This window comes from Fistularia commersonii, chromosome 10 (assembly GCF_037954325.1).
Source record: "Fistularia commersonii isolate RoL2024-O1a breed Wild chromosome 10, RoL_Fcom_v1.0, whole genome shotgun sequence".
Classification (NCBI taxonomy): Eukaryota; Metazoa; Chordata; class Actinopteri; order Syngnathiformes; family Fistulariidae; genus Fistularia; species Fistularia commersonii.
Window position 1 is genome coordinate 811,922 of NC_141293.1, and position 17,085 is coordinate 829,006.

Sequence of the window (17,085 nt, forward strand, 5' to 3'; positions counted from 1 at the left end):
GCGGATATTATCCCCGGACGTTTCCTGTTTGGACGTTCCCCGTTCAAACACGCCGGTTCGGGATCGGTATCTCCATTTACGTCTCCAGCGAGATTTATTCCCATTTTTTTGTTTGGATAAACACACAGACGGCTCCACGGCGGGCCTCAAATTGGTAAAATGTGGTTAATTTACCCTCACCTTGTTTAAAACTCCTAACCGGTACCACATTAACCGGACCGGGAACGGACGCTCGACGGATTCGGAGAGCGTTCGGTACGAAGGGGACGAATCGTCCGCCTCGGCAGCTCCGCCAACCTCCGACTCGGTAACCGGCCTCGGTAACCACGGCGCTTTAAACGGTGGCGGACCTCCGCTCTCTCCCCTCTCCACCCTTTCCATTCCTCCGGCTCTGGATCGAAAGCGCTGCTCCATGACACCCGGCATCACGCGGAGAATAAAAATGAGGTGAGGCGGGTGGAAAATTGAACATGTTGTCAGGCTGCAGTGGCTGTTTTTAGTGATTTAGGAACTGCAGCCTGTACTTGATTATGGGTAATGTAAATACAGCGATAGCGGGGTTGGTCATGTGAAGCGGGGGAATGTTTGCCGAGGTTATTGGAAACCAGAGAGTTCCAGTGCGGTGTTCTTTAAAATGGTGGTCAGAGGGTTTCCGTAAATAGGCCCGGATGATTATTACAGCGCAGCCTTTCAAATGTAAACGTACACAAGTGATAAATACAGTTGGTATTTTGCGCCGCTATTTCAGCCTCTGTGAGGAGGGCGTTGAATTTATTTTCGTCGGTAAATCTGTTTTTCTTGACGGGTGGCGTTTTTCGTCGTGTGGCCGCGAATAACAATTGCGCTCCGACACAACGATGCCCGACTTCGTCTCAGCCGACGCGGCTATTTTTATGATCCTTATCAAAAGAGCAGCAGGTGGGAACCAAAATACATCTTGAGCAGAGGTGAGAGAAATATAGAAATCCATCTCATGCCCGTCCGCCTGAGATATGAAAGAGGTTTTGGGGTTTTTTGGGGTCTTTTTTTGGGGGTGGGTTGGAAACCCGGCAGGAACGCAGGGGTGTCGGACCTCGCTATTTTCCAACGGTTAATTGCCGGTATGAACCGTCTTGACTCAACACATTCCCTCCCCATCGCATCAAAAACTATGTTTTTTGGAAAAATACCAATTACGACGAGACCCGGACGGGGGATCGGCTTAATATCGGCGTCAGATGCCCGTGGATGTGAAAGTTTCTCTCTAGGCTATGCTAACTGTTTACCTGCCGCTAAAATCAATCCAGTGATACCAAGTTCATATTTTTGATATTCATATATATAAGATGAGATTAGATAAGATAAGATCAACTTTATTTATCCCGAAGGAAATTGTTGTGCCAGAGTTTCAAGTAAAACATAACAATAATAGATAATAGTAGGAAGGAGGGAGAATAAGAAATACAATAAAATATAAAGTGTCAAAGTTAAGGCTATCAAGTGTTTTAAGGTCTTAAAAAGTACAAAGATTTGAATATTCCCTTCGGCTGAAGGAAGAGGAATTAAAAAGTCTGATACATATAGATATATTATTTGTTATTTAATTAATATTAAATTATTATAATTATTAATTTAATTGCAATATATGTATATATCAATATAATTATTTTGTTTTACTATTATTTTTATTATTATTCTATTTTTTATTTTATTCTTGATTTTCACAGTTATGACGCTGCTTCCCCAATAAACCCCAAATAAAGTTTTTCTGATTGTGTTTCTAGAAAACAGTGGACGGAAGGTTGTTTGATGCTCATATTGCACGCATATTGTGATCGACTCGCAAGATGAAAAAGGTTTACTTTTAACCGTGTAAGAATCCAAATTCCCGTGGTGTTCTTACTCGGGGGATTTCAGTGAGCAATATGTTGCCGAGGCAAATCTTCCACATCTACAGAATCTACAGGAGCAAAAGAAATATAGTGCGTCTGGTCGGCTCTGTTTTATTCATTTCATTCTGCCAAAAACAAAAACAGATATCAGCAGATCTCCCCGGCGATAAGTGACATGCAAGCCGGTTACATGCTATCGCTGTTTTAGATCCTCTCTTCCCTCTAACAGAGGAAAACAAATGTGTGTGTTGTGTTTTTAAGGCGGAGGAGTTCCTTCTCTGCCGGCTGCTTCTTCAACATGTGACGTGAAATCGTTTTTTTTTTTTCCTCTCCGATGCTTCAAATTTGATTTTAACCGCGTGAAAGCGATGCTGTCCGGTTAACAACTCTTGTTGGCTGACAAGCGAGTAAAATTCGAATCGAGCTTTTCGAGATCATGACGGTTTTTTGACACGAGGTCAGATAATTAGGCTCCATCTTTAACAAAATACGTTTGTTTACGAAATCAAAATCCAATTATTTTATTTCTTTTTCTTTTTCCCCATGTTCCAGCAAGATACCAGTAGCCTTGCTGTGAATCTTCCCCGGTCACTATTTACAGGACTGTCTCAGAAAATTAGAATATTGTGATAAAGTTCTTCTGTAACGCAATGAAAAAACAAAAATTACTTTTTCATGATATTCTAATATTTTGAGATAGGATTTTCGAGTTTTCTTAAGATGTAAGCCATAATCAGCAATATTTAAATAATAAAAGGCTTGTAATATTTCTGTGGATTTGTAATGAATCCAGAATTTATGACATTTTTGTTTTTGTAATTGCATTACAGAAGATAAAGAACTTTGTAATCTTCTGAGACAGTCCTGTACAAGATTTCATGTCGTTTCTTTCAGCAGTTTTTCCAACCGTTCAATGTTTTCCCCTGCAGAGCCTCTGCTATTTTGTTTTTCCTTAAAACTCTGCGATTCCCTTCTGACTTTCAGTTTTAAGTCTTTGACGGTGAAAATCATCAGACATTCGCAGCGAGTGGCTTATCGGCGATCAGACGGAGCCTGACTCCGTCCGACTTCACTCATACTCAATGTTTACATTTGCTTTCCTATTATTTTCCCCAATATCGTTCGAGTTGAAAATTATCATAAATTGACTTTAAAAGAATAGAATATTATCACAAAGGAAATATAGTTTTATCGAATCAAGAAAAATGGCAACCGTAAATAAAAAATATGACCTTTTGGAGCGTCAGTGCTGCAGAGAACACTTTCAAAAAATCTTTTGCTGAGACAGAAATTCTTCCTCTTCCAGCTCCTCGTCCAACCTCTCAGTCAGAAAAAAGCCATGCTAAGTATATAGTTTCTATTTAAAGAACAAATTATACTACACATTACGCAATGCTGACTTTGCTTTACTTAAAAAGATAGTGCTGATTCCTTCTGGTGCCTATATTTTACTATAACATTTGAGAAAATATTATAAAATTATATACAGCCATATGTAATACAGAAAAATATATAACCCATCTAAAATGATATCATGTTAATAGGAATAATAATGATAGTATAACATAGATATCGGGAGATCTCAATATTATATATATCTAAAAGAGAAGCCTTTATATTTGTATCAGGTGTCGGACACAGTTTGATGGAGTCGCTTCAGCTCGAGAATAAACGAGGAGAAATCTTTTTGAACTGTTTCTGGATTAAAAAAAAAAAGTCATTTTTGCAGCTTAAAATGACCAAAAAATGACAAAAATGTGTCCATAAACTATGTTGCAATAAAAGTGGTGGAAGGCGGACCTGTAGATGGAATGTGTAATAAAATAACAGCAGCTTCCACACTTATTAACCACCCCGACTATTAGAAGTCAGCCGAAGTGACCCGGTGTCTCGGCGCTGACCGCGACCCCTGACCTCTGACCCCTGACCCCTGACCAGCGCCGCGCTGTAATCATCTGCACGTCCAGCTGGTCCGAGCGTGTTTGGAGAGGAAAGCGATCCCGTCTTATCTTTATGACAATCAAACAAATCTTTCTCTTTAAACACGATGCACGTTTTAAACACATCGCTTGCTTTGTACACGCCCCGTCAGTCACACACACTCACACACACACTTCAACCCATTATATCCCGCCTTTCTTATCTGGTGTTGTCTCAAATGTAATGCCACACACACACACACACACACACACACACATGTTGGCTTAGCGCCGGGTCGCCGATCACACTCCCGCTGACCTTTAGGCTGCAACACTTCCACCAATCGGTTCGTCAAATGTCTCCCTTCTTCTGGGTTTATTGGAAGCAAAGTTCCTTAAATTTATGATGAATTTAAGGTTATCGTATAATAATGATCCAAGGAATCGATTAGATATATTTGTTAATGTGGGATTTTTATTATTATCTATTCTGTTGTTGTTCTTTGAGCTACGTGTCACTGTTTTTGTTTTTTTTTGTCTTTTTTTCCTGGTAGAAAACATTATTTCTTCCTTTAATTTGGACCAGATGATTTTGATATAACAGTTTTGATTCAGGCTTTAAAAAAAAAAAAAAACATGGAATCAAAGTCTATTGTTGTTTTCAAATGTCCTTCAATTTTTTGCTTTTCACCATCCCAGTGGAATTACAGAATTACTTAAATGGTGTTTCAATATTGTCTATTTTTATGAAGATGTGAAATGTTGGCACGATGTAACAGCGAGCGCTTTGTGACGAGGCGACGGTGACACTGTTACAAAAGCTACTAACACTTTGAGGCCTCTTGAGAAAACCAAAAACACCGAGTAAATTAAGAAGAAAACGCGTACGACTGTTTTATCAACCTCCTACAAACCTCAACAGTGAAAATGCTTTTATTTATTTTATTTTATTGCATTTTATTTATTCTTTTCAAGCATGATCAATCAAAAGCTTTTTACTTGGGAAAGAAATCACTCTTCTGCAAGACGGTTTTGTCTCTATAATACTGATAATTTCAAGAATGAGCACAGGAAAAAACCTTGAAGTTACGAATCTCACTGTTCGTAAAGGATTACGAAGAACCGAAGAAGATAAATCCGGTTCTTAGAAAGGGAAGTATGACTTACCAAGCATTGCTATTCCTATAGCACAATATTTCCCGGATGTTTACAAAACTGCACCATTTTCAGGAGTTCTGGAACGACTGGGTTTCTTTTATTTGTTTAGATGTCCGTTTTTGTTGTTTTTAAAGATAAAACCACAGATACTTTTTAAGACGCCGTTGTTTTCTCCGGGTTTGGCGGCGCCGTCGACCCGTCCCGTTATTCATCAGTGTGTTTTCGCCGATGGGCGTGGGCTGAAACATGACAAAGCAGCGCTTGATATTTCCTGACATATTTCTTGGAATACGTTGCTGAAGTCCAGCAGCTAAAGTTCCCCTTCATAGGCTGATCTTTGCATTTTTGCCTGATGTTTCTCGTCGTGCCGTGTTTTGGCGTTTGCGCGGAAGCCTTCGTTGTCGAGCGACGGCTCGGGATAAAGCCGGTGACGGGAAATTTCAAACAGCCGGTCCTGCGAAAAGCAGGAATGCCAATATTATATGTAGCTATTGTTTTGGTTTTTTTCATTGGAAAAACATGATCTGGAAGGAGAAACGCGAGTGGTTTTCATTTTCACTGAAAACTTTGATATGAATACATTCAGAGGATAAAATTTAAGCCGCGAATTGGCTTCAGAAGGGCTTTACATCCTAATTTTATAAAAAAAAATAATAATAAAAAAAAAAGGCCATTATTTAGGTGTTTCATCAAGTATTTTCACACATTTTACAAATTGGGAGATAAAATGGATGATGGTACTGGATTGTACAGAAGTCAGGATGCAGCTGGAGGTCACAGAGATGAAGATGTTGAGGTTCTTTGGGAGCAACCAGGATGGAGAGGATCAGGAAGGGGTCCATCAGAGGGACGGCACATGGTAGATGTTCTGGAGAGAAGGTCAGAGATGGTTGGGTCATGGACAGAGGAGGGATAGAGAATATATTGGTAGACGGATGCTGGAATTGGAGCTGCCAGGCAAGAGGTCCGGAGGAAGACCAAAGAGAAGATTTATGGACGTAGTGATAGAAGATATGAAGGTAGTTGGTGTGAGAGAGGAGGATCCAGAGAATAGGGTTAGATGGAGAAGGTTGACTCGCTGTGACGACACCTGAAGGGAAAAGCCGAAAGAAGAAGAATCTGTCACAGGGGTGCAGGACATGTATGACCGAGACAAAGTGATGATTGAGATGTTTTGGACACGAACAAAGGAGTGTTCATGTCCAAACCATGGTGAAGATCTGGGTAGAAGGTTGCTGAAGGTGAAGCTGCCAGGCATGAGGTCTGGAGGAAGACCAAAGAGAAGATTTATGGATGTAGTGAGAGAAGATATGAAGGTGGTTGGTGTGAGAGAGGAGGATCCAGAGAAGAGGGTTAGATGGAGAAGGTTGACTCGCTGTGGCGACACCTGAAGGGAAAAGCCGAAAGAAGAAGAAGAATTTATTGAAAAGAAATAAAAGAATAAACAAGAACGTAATAGAATGAGAATGAAAAGGAAATGGAATCAAATCGAAAGGAAGGGAAGGGAAAGTAAATCAGTCGCTTCAAAGATGAAAATGCAGACAATGTAATTTTAGTAAACAGGAGTAGCAAGTCGGGAGGAAGTAGGAATAAAAATACATACTTTCACAGATCTCGCAGTGAAGACATTCTTCCATGAACGACCCCTTTATCATAAACCGGGCTGAAGCTTCTTTCTCGAAAATCAAGATCATTTGTCAAATACCGACTCGCCATTATTTTATCCGTCGGACGGAAAACCAGGCGCAGCAGTCGCAGCGCACGTCCTGACTAATAGAGCTCAAGTCTTAATGACCACCAGGAAAAGTTACACTTATCGGCCGTCCGAGACGACTCGCTTTCTAACGCTAGATTTGTAACACAGCGGGGGCTAAATACAAAATAAATTTAAAAAAAAAAATCTCTTTTCTGTCCGCGCGAGAAACAAAACCATATCATTTAAATCATTTACACTAAATGTGTTTGGATATCTGTGACGCTGCAACCTTGAGCTGACGCACGTCGATGTAAATGCGCGGCGTTCATCGGAAAAATCATTTTTATTTATAAGACGCTAAAACACTCAAACAAATGGAAGAAAATAATTAAATTTATTAATCAAAAAAATAATAAATCAGGCGTCCCGGCATGAAGAGGGTTGGCGGTTCGATTTCCCCGCTGCTCCCAATGGCCCGGTTTGCGCCGCACACGCAAGTGTGTGTGTGTGTGTGTGTGTGTGTGTGTGTGTGTGTGTGTGTGTGTGTGAATGTTAGCAAAGTGAATTTAAACCACAGGCTGTGAAAATGCTATAAAAGTGGAGACTATTTACCCTTGTTCAGGTTCACTCTGCAGGAACAAGGAACGCGTGCTGTTCTTTGAAAAACTGAAGGTTTTGGCTGCGATTAGTTCGTCGGGTTCGAGTCGAGAAAAAAAAACATGTTTAAAACAAACAAAAAGTATAGAAACTGTTAAAATGAAGCCCCTGGAAATCAAATGTGAGCGCGAGATCCCTTTTTTCAGCCTCTTAACATGGAAGTTCTCAAATGAAAACACGGGAACCTCCAGGTTTACAACATCCGTCTCGTTTAGTTCGGAACACTTAAAAAAGGCGCCGTACATCTTAGATGGTGGACTTTGCAGACACACACCTTCAAGGCGATGCTAAGAGCGAGTAGACTTTTGGGACGGACACGAGGGAAAATACAGTAAATGAGACACTGACATTGAAAGGTCAGAGAGAAACTAAATTATGACTGGAAACCTCAAGGGTGGAATTCAGATGTCGGAGACGTATGATTTCTTTGTTTTCAATATCGGACAAATACCGTCCAAAAATATCAAGGAGCTAAATCGTGGATCCGCTGCCTTCCGGGATTTTCTCTGAGTTTTATCCACTCGCGGTCCTTCACAAACCTTTCACAGGAAGAGTCTCACGAAATAAAATCGGACCATCCGATCCCAGATGTTATTATATTTCAAAAAAAAAAAAAAAGAAGTGAAATTATGAGTGTATGTTTGAGAGGTTTTTCAAGTTTAGAACTTAAAGTCACAAGAACTCCCCCACTTCCAGACCTTCACAAACCTTTCATGTGAAGCTTCTTAAAAAATAAATCCCAAATGTTCTTCTATTTAAAATTTAAAAAAAAAAGAAGTGAAAATACAAACGTTTCGAGTTAAAGAGCGAGACGAGTGTCCGACACAGTTAAATGTGACTTTCTGAGCGGCATCTACATAATAAATATTTCATCGTGTGTGTGTGTGTGTGTGTGTGTGTGTGTGTGTGTGTGTGTGTGTGTGTGTGTGTGTGTGTGTGTGTGTGTGTGTGTGTGTGTTCTATACGTATAAACACGGTCAGCACGTCGCAGCCATTCTGCCTCAGCAGGCTAATGGATCACTGTCAGCCTCTCCTGTAATTAGTGAGATATGACTGTCATTATGGAAACGCCGCTCCTCCTCCATCATTCCATTGCCGTTAAACGCATGTATGCATTTGTGTGGGCTTGCATGTGTTCGCACACACACACACACACACACGTGCACGTTGGACCGTAAGTATGCTCGCATCGACGCATCTTCGGACCAAATGGACGATGCGTCGGAACGCGGCGGCTGGAAATTTAACCTGGCGTCGGTTAGTTTCCTATAATTCTTAAACAGGAGAAAAAGCGCCGACACTCACTAACATCTGGTTTTTGTAACCACATGTTAGCAAAAAAAAAAAAAAATGTGACTTATTTACAGGTATGTGTTTGTATCTGATGGAGATTTTCTTCTCGTTTTTTGTACCAGCCTTCCTAATAACCAGGGAAGCTGTTTTCTTTAAAACTAAAGATGTTTTTACACTGTCATTTCTTTGTATTTTGAATTTTTAACAATATTATTGGTTCTTCCACCGCTTGACCTGTTACCAGTTACCAATTCTTTTTTATAGGAAATTATTGAACAGACGACATGGCTGTGAAATGTTGCCTCCAACCCACATCTGATATTTAAGAAACTCATATTTATACATCATTTTAAAAAGACATCACATGGATATCACCATATACTTTGAATCCCGCCTGTTTCAAAGAAGATCTGGTTGAGACTGATGTGTAGCGGACCGGTTTAAGGCGTCACGTTTCCCGTCCCTGTTTAGTCCAAAAAAAAAATCTGAAATAACCGGATTGCGAGCGTCTGCAGACGACTCGTTTCGTACCTGAAGCGTGCGTTAGATTTATGATGAAGTTATTTCATCCCGAGTCAAGTCGACAAAAGCTAAACCAGGAGTTACCGTCTGCCGGGCGGCAATATTTCAAGAGCGTGGCCTCAACTTGAACTGTTTTTTGGATTCTTAATGTGCTCCCGAGCAGCTCCGATGGAGATTAATGGAGCTCCAGGCCTGCGTCTCTTATATAACACCAATCAGCTTCAACTATTTCAGCTTTGTTTATATGATGTTTTTCAATGAATGCGGCTTTGTGTCTGACTTCAATACCCATGAGCCTTGGCAGCTATTGCCGTGTAGAAGAAAGCGGTGCGAGGATTAAATGAAAATTCTTTGGAGCTTTTTTTTTTTTTTTTTTTTTTTTTATTATTAATTTGGATCTTAAGCCGGTGCATATCAATGCTGCCGGGCAACGGCCTGTAACGGAGAGCCCGCGGCTCCGGATTGGTCCGGTCCGCCGACCCGCTCCGCGATAATGAATCGGTTAATTTCCGAGGTGATACTTCACAGAGATATAACGTTAAAAGAAAGACCGTGTTTTTCTTGGTATTTTATTAAAACAGCCTGAACTACGACGTCTCCGGGGCGACGTGTCCGAACCAGACAGCCTGTGGATCGAAGCTACCACCAGAGTTGCTTCAACCCATTAAAAACTACCGCTATTAGATGAACACGACAGCGCTTATTGTGTAAAGCCAAGCGGTCCGTCATGAAGGAAAGGTCTGTGGAAATGTATCTCCACGGTCTGCGTTCATGAGACCTCCTGCTGAGAAGCTGTCTTGTGATGGGATTAATGGGATTGTTGCTGGTTCTTTGTCTTGCGTGGTTCCAGCAGCTGGACTTACTCCGTGCTATTTGGATCGGATGCAGAAGTGAGGCACGAGAGGCCGTGCCTCACTTGCCAATCTTGGAAAGAAAAAAATTAAAATACAAGAAAAATAGTTTTTGTAGATGTAAAAGTCTCTAAGGTGAGGATGAAAGACAACAAGTCTTTTGACTCAATAAGTACTCCTTAGATACACTGGTATGTCATATCAATATCACACATCATCATTTACTTCAGAGCTGACTGCACCATATGATGGGTAAAGTACAGCTTTGCCTCGTATTCGTTGCACAACATGTTTTCCCCCACGGACATATTTATCAGTGATTTGCACTATAAAGGTATTTATCATCTAACTTTACCAGTTTTTTTATTCAAACTTGCTGGATTTTTACATTTACTGTTCAATGAGTGAGAAGAGACGTGCGGTGAGGCAGCAGACCGTTGAGCCTCAGTGACTGCTGACTGCTAGCAGGCTCAGCGCTAGTGCCGGATCACTGTCTCTTTGTATGTCACTATTAAAGCCTTTACACTTTTGTTATAAGAAGTGTATTTCCATATTTTTTTTTTGTGGACAACAATGTGTGTTACCAGTTTCTTGTGTTCAGCACAAGAAACACAAACCTGTATATATGACCTTAAACACTGAATTCTGAATCTTGAAATTCAACAAAGTACAGAAAAAAAGGACTTTTCTGCATGAAATTCACATATTCACATTTCACAATTCACATTTGGTTATTTGGTTATCATGTCTTATGTGATATCTGTGCACAAATGCTGCAGCGCATGTGGGAATAAATGGGATTCAATGCTACACTTACATGCTTTTGGGCCATCAAACTCCTGTGTACACTTTAACATGGATGGATCTGCATTGATAAACGGATAGATAGATAGATAGATAGATAGATAGATAGATAGATAGATAGATAGATAGATAGATAGATAGATAGATTATTGCTATTCTGCTAGCTTGCTAGCTTGCTAGATAGATAGATTGCTATTCTTCTAGCTTGCTAGCTTGCTAGATAGATAGATTGCTATTCTGCTAGCTTGCTAGATAGATAGATAGATAGATAGATAGATTGCTATTCTTCTAGCTTGCTAGCTTGCTAGATAGATAGATTGCTATTCTGCTAGCTTGCTAGATAGATAGATAGATAGATAGATAGATATTCTGGTAACTTGCTAGCTTGCTAGCTTGCTAGATAGATAGATAGATTGCTATTCTGCTAACTTGCCAGCTTGCTAGATAGATAGATAGATAGATAGATAGATAGATAGATAGATAGATAGACCGTTGGCGCTGGGCAGCTTCTTGCGGCAGCGTGGATGAGTCTTTTGTTGAAGCCGTTTCTAAAATGTGCTCCGTCTTATGGAGGAGGTCAGAGGTCAGAGGTCAGAGGCATCATCAACGGTCGCTAGCGATTCCGTCGGCATCCCGTCTGCAGCCGCCTCCTCCGGGCTGAGGGACGACTTTGGAAATTGCCGGACGTGAACAAAAGAGGAAGCGAAAGTTTAGATCGAAATGTGGTCCGATGACAATATTTGACGGTTTGCAAAGAAACATTGATGTCAGTTGTGTTTTTATCACACGGTCAAACTTCGTTCTTTGAGCGAGAAGGGGGTCTCGCCCGAGGGACAAACCTTTCTCTTCTTCGTTTTCTTCTGATGGACGGGTGTTGGTCCGGCCAGAAGACGCGTTGCCCCAACAGACGGGCCGCCGTCACGGCTACATCGGATTGTTAGCTTGATTTTGGTTGTTCTGTCAAAGTGTGGACAATATTGTCGCCACCGCCAAACCCCGGGTTAACTCAGCCTCTCTCCACTCCCCCTCCAGTCTTTATCCTGGTTTTCATATTCCATGGATTCTGGACCATAGAGTGCACCTTTATGTAGGCCAACTAATATTTAAAAGAAAAAGGAAATGGTAAAAACAAGCCACACTTGTCTGTAAGCCGCAGGTGTCCCTGTTGAAAGATGAGATGTCAACGCAGCAAGACGTTACAGGAAAGATTTTTTTGGAAAACTTGTATGAAATAAATGAGGGTAACGTCTACAACTATCGGTACAAAACATTAATGCTTTCATGCTGAACTTCCGTTCCTTGTTGGACATCCGGACTGATCGCTTTCACGCCCATTTGCATTTGCGCGCATCTTTTTCCCAACGGGTGTGTGTGTGCAGAAAGCACAAAACGGCTGATCTGAAGAACGATCATAAGCGCGAGGAGGTTTGCCAAAGGAGCTTCACTTGTCCACTGTGATGCTGTCGGTGGAAGGAAGTTACCGTCATTACCTGATAATTATCCATAAATGAGCCGCATTGTTGTTAAAGCAGCAGTTTTTAAAACTGGAGAAAAAAGTAGCAGCTTCTAAGCTGCTACTTACAGTAATATAGTGTTAGTATTCTTCTTCTGGCTTTTCCCTTCAGGTGTCGCCACAGCGATCAACTTTCTCCATCTAACCCTATTCTCTGGATCCTCCTCTCTCACACCAACTACCTTCATATCTTCTCCCACAACGTCCATAAACCTTCTCTTTGGTCTTCCTCCAGACCTCTTGCCTGGCAGCTCCGATTCCAGCATCCGTCTACCAATATATTCTCTATCCCTCCTCTGTCCATGACCCAACCATCTCAGTCTGGCTTCTCTGACCTTCTCTCCAAAACATCTAACATGTGCTGTTCCTCTGATTCATTCATTCCTGATCCTCTCCATCCTGATCACTCCCAAAGAGAACCTCAACATCTTCATCTCTGCAACCTCTAGTTCTGCCTGCTGTCTTTTGGTCATTGGAACAGTTTCTAGTCCAAACATCATCTCTGGTCTCACCACTGTCTTGTACACCTTTCCTTTTATTCTGGCTGATGTTCTTCTATCTCTTGGTACCCCTGACACTTTTCTCCACCCATTCCAACCTGCTTGGACCGTCTCTTCACCTCTTTTCCACACTCTCCTACGCTCTGGACTGTTGACCCCAAGTACCTGAAGTCCTCCAGCTTCTTGATCTCCACTCCTTGTAGCCTCACCGTTCCACCCATTCCTCTCATTCACACACATATATTCTGTCTTGCTGCGAATAACTTTCATTCCTCTCCTTTCCAGAGCATACCTCCACCTCTAGATGCTCCTCTACCTGTTGTCTGCTCTCACTACAGATCACAATGTCATCCGCAAACATCATGGTCCATGGGGATTCCTGTCTAACCTCATCTGTCAGCCTGTCCATCACCATTGCGAACAAGAAGGGTCTTAGAGCTGATCCCTAATGGAGTCCCACCTCCACCTTGAACTTCTCGGTTACCCCTACAGCACACCGTACCAGTGTCTCACAGCTAGCATACATGTCCTGCACCAGTCTAACATACTTCTCTGCCACTCCAGACTTCCTCATACAATACCAGAGCTCCTCTCTTGGCACCCTGTCATATGCCTTTTCTAGGTCTACAAAAACACAAACCAGCTCCCTCTGACCTTCTCTGTACTTTTCTATTAGCATTCTCAACGCAAATACTGCATCTGTAGTACTCTTTCTAGGCATGAAGCCATACTGCTGTTCACAGATGCTGACTTCTGCTCTCAGTGTAGTTTCCACTACTCTTTCCCATAACTTCATTGTATGGCTCAACACTAACAATATAGTTTTGGTAATGAAGTATTTTATTGTAGTAATGTTAGTAAAGAAGTACTTTAAGGCAGCCGTCTCCAACCTTTTCTTGTACCAGGAACCAGTTTTATGCATGAAAATGTTTCCCGGCCTCGCGGGCGCAAAGCTTGTGCATCACCTGCTGCGATGAGCCCGTAACTTTGGTAGGAATCTTTATTTTCTTTTAAACGCAGCTTTCTTTTTAGCCGGCGCTTCCTCCGCTCTCGTTTGCTCGTTTCCTCCAGAAAAAGCTCTGCTTCTGGTTCCTGCTTTCCAAGGGTTAGCTTGCGCTAGCTGAAATGTGTGAAGTGGTGCGAAGGGGTGAAGTGCAGCAGCAAGGCGAAGGCGGAACGATCGTTTCTCAAAATAAGATAAATAAATAAGATAAACGTGACGGCGTGTCGAACGCGACGGCAGGTGCGGCCTGGAAGACCATGACACGAAAAAGATATCTTCGTATTTTTGAACAAAAAAAACAATTCTCTTCAAGGCGTACATACATACGGCCTCAGCTTTCCTTCTGGGTCTGACTTCCTGTCCTCTCATGCTCACTTACATGCTAAAATGTCCCCAATGCAAACACACTGCCCATAATTAATGGCCATGAAGTAGCATTAGAGTGATTTATTAGTCTGGTATTGGCCTTTTATTAAATCCTGATTAATGACTGTGAATTCTTGGAGGTACTTTGCATGCTAATGGAAGAATATCAAAGTTGAGCGCACGCATGAAATATCAGATATCAGCCGCATTAATACAAAAGAAATCATCGGCATTCAAGGGATCCGCCGCCGTCGCCCGAGCACATGACACCTTCTCCCTTTCCGACATGCGTCACCGCCGTGTTCTTTGCCACCGAGGCTATTTTCGGTTACGTTTCGCAGCTACATGAGCCTTTTGACCCGCCAAACATTTTATATTGTCTCCTGGAAGGACGGAAAGTGCAGGGTGAACACGGGAGCGCTCTGTAACGATTAGCGTCACGTCCGCGATGATCTTGCGACGGAAGGACGGACGGCGTCTGAGAAGCGGCGCCGCCTCTCCTCGCCACGCCAAACTAGCTAAACGGCTCATTTGCAGATGTCGGCCTCCGTTTCTGACTCCCTCAATCAGCCTCCGTCTTCGCTGGCATCCAAAAAACTCACACAATTGAATTTTCCTCTCTGACCTTTTCATCGAAATCCTTTGCCAAATAACAGCTAATCGTCAACAAGTTGTGTTTTTTCTTTTTCCCTGCGCACGCTCCCTTAAAATCATGCGGTTACAGGGCTGTTCTGCTTGCGCGGACATTATTTGACAGGAAAAACAAATCAATAAGCATTTGCAGCATTTGATCTTTACGTTTCCAAGTCATAAAGATGCTGAACACGGGGTCGGACGGCGATCCCGGTCACTTGTGTGGGTTCGACCCGAGAACTTGCGTCGTTCTTCCATCCCGAAAACGGTATCCGTTACGATTTTAAGGCCGCTGTCACGCGGCCGCCGGGAGGTCGAAATTGTTCCCTCCGCTTTTTTCTTTTTTCCGCAGCAGGAGATGACAGAGGTGTCGAGTTTAACCTCCTGCGAGTCCTCATGTGACGCCTGCTTGACTTTGACTCTGCGCCGCCGCCGCTGCTGCTGCACGTTGTTATGAATCTGCCTTTAGCAAAATGATACGAGAACATTTATTCATTCGTTAATCATGCATTTATCCTGCACTCATGCTGGACTTACGCCGAACCATTTTTACTGTCTTGGACTAAAAACTTGAAAGTTGGAGGGAGATTTTTTTAGGAGTCTGACTGGAGTTCCCGTCATCTCAGTCGCCAAGCGGGTTAGTAATCTGTTTTAGAGTCGTCTTTTCCAAGGCTTGGGCTTGCGACGATATCAAACCCGTTTTGATATTATAGTAAGTCTTTCAGTCTTTACCAGGCGGAATATGATCGACAACCAATGGATGAGCTCTGAAACGGGAAACCCGGTTGGCAAACGATCGCCAGAGCGGCGCTGGCGGCAGAGACAGGGTTTGTTGGCGGTATGGACCAACGGCGAAGGACGTCCCGATCAATGTGGACTCTCCAAAAATAGCCAAAATAGCAGAGGCTCTGCAGATACCTGCTGAAAAAAAATGCTGAGAGAATCTAGTTGTAGTCTTGTAAATAGTGTGCACGTAAGATTCACAGTCTCAGACCAGGCTGAGACTTAAAACTCTAAAAACTAGTCTCCGGATGTGAGCAGGTGTGGGGCGATAGTTTTCCACGAGTCTTTTCCAAGGTCTTTAGACGTCAGGGCGGCTTCAGCCATGCCATCGATACCTTGTCGTCCCGCGCCGGAAACATTGTGAGAGAAAAGATAACCGATGGCTGCGTTAGTCTCGGAAAGCAGAGTTCATAAAATGAATAAAAAGAAGAGAAAACGCCCTCGGATTTTGATTTGGTAAAACATATATTTTCATGGGGGGTCTGGAGTCGATCCAGTGAGCTGGACCGTCCAATGTAGTTGGAGTGTTTTAGGAACCCAGAGGAATCCTGCGCAGACACGAGGAGAAAACGCCAAACTCCTCGCAGAAAGTTCTCGTGTCGGAATCAAACCGGAGACGTTCTGGCCGTGAGGCGGGAGCGCCGAGCGCTGGACCAATCTGGACTCCCACTCGTCGGAAATGACATCGTGAACCTTCTTCGGAGCGGATCTCAGAGCTGAAGCGGACGAGATACAAACTCCCACCTACTTGAATATCGGGAGATCTGATGTACAAAATGGACCTTTTGGATTCAGTCCGTCCCCAAATCTGATGTCTGATTTTCTAAAACAATGAACACGGAGGTCAAAAAACATAAATGCCAAACATTTCTTTAAAAAGATGAATTAAAAAAGAAAACAATAATACTAATGCTAATATTCCTACTATGACTACCGTCTTTTCCAGACGATTGAACGCACCCGAATATAAAGATAACTAAATCCATCTACGTGCACATTTATCGGCCACATTTGTCCAGAAGCAACATGAGATATTGACAGACAAACATTTTTTTGTAACTTTTAATTAAATCCATACCGGCAACATCCGCAAATACGTACTGGAAATGCTTTTATTTCCCGAACGCTACGGCCGATGAAAAAGATGAATAATAAATAAGACGAGGAAAAGTCCATCCGTGCATCCATTTTCTTTATCCTCCTCCAGCCGACGTCTATCTGTCTTCTTCCTGAGAGCTAAAACCATCCAAGTCGTCCGCTTTGCCGTCGAAACGCTCCGATGTGACGATGTTTTGGCGGCGTGAAGCTTGTCAGCTCCGAAAATCCAGGAATCAGCCGCATGTTGTTTACGCGTGTGGAAAAAGTAGTGGCTTATAGTGCGGAAACGACTCCACCAATGATGATGCTGATCATGAATAATAATATGATTATTATCATCTCTCACCGTACAAAAACACGCAGGAGGTTAATCCGAGAATTGGCCGAATGTGCAGATGACGGAGTAAACGGTGGTATG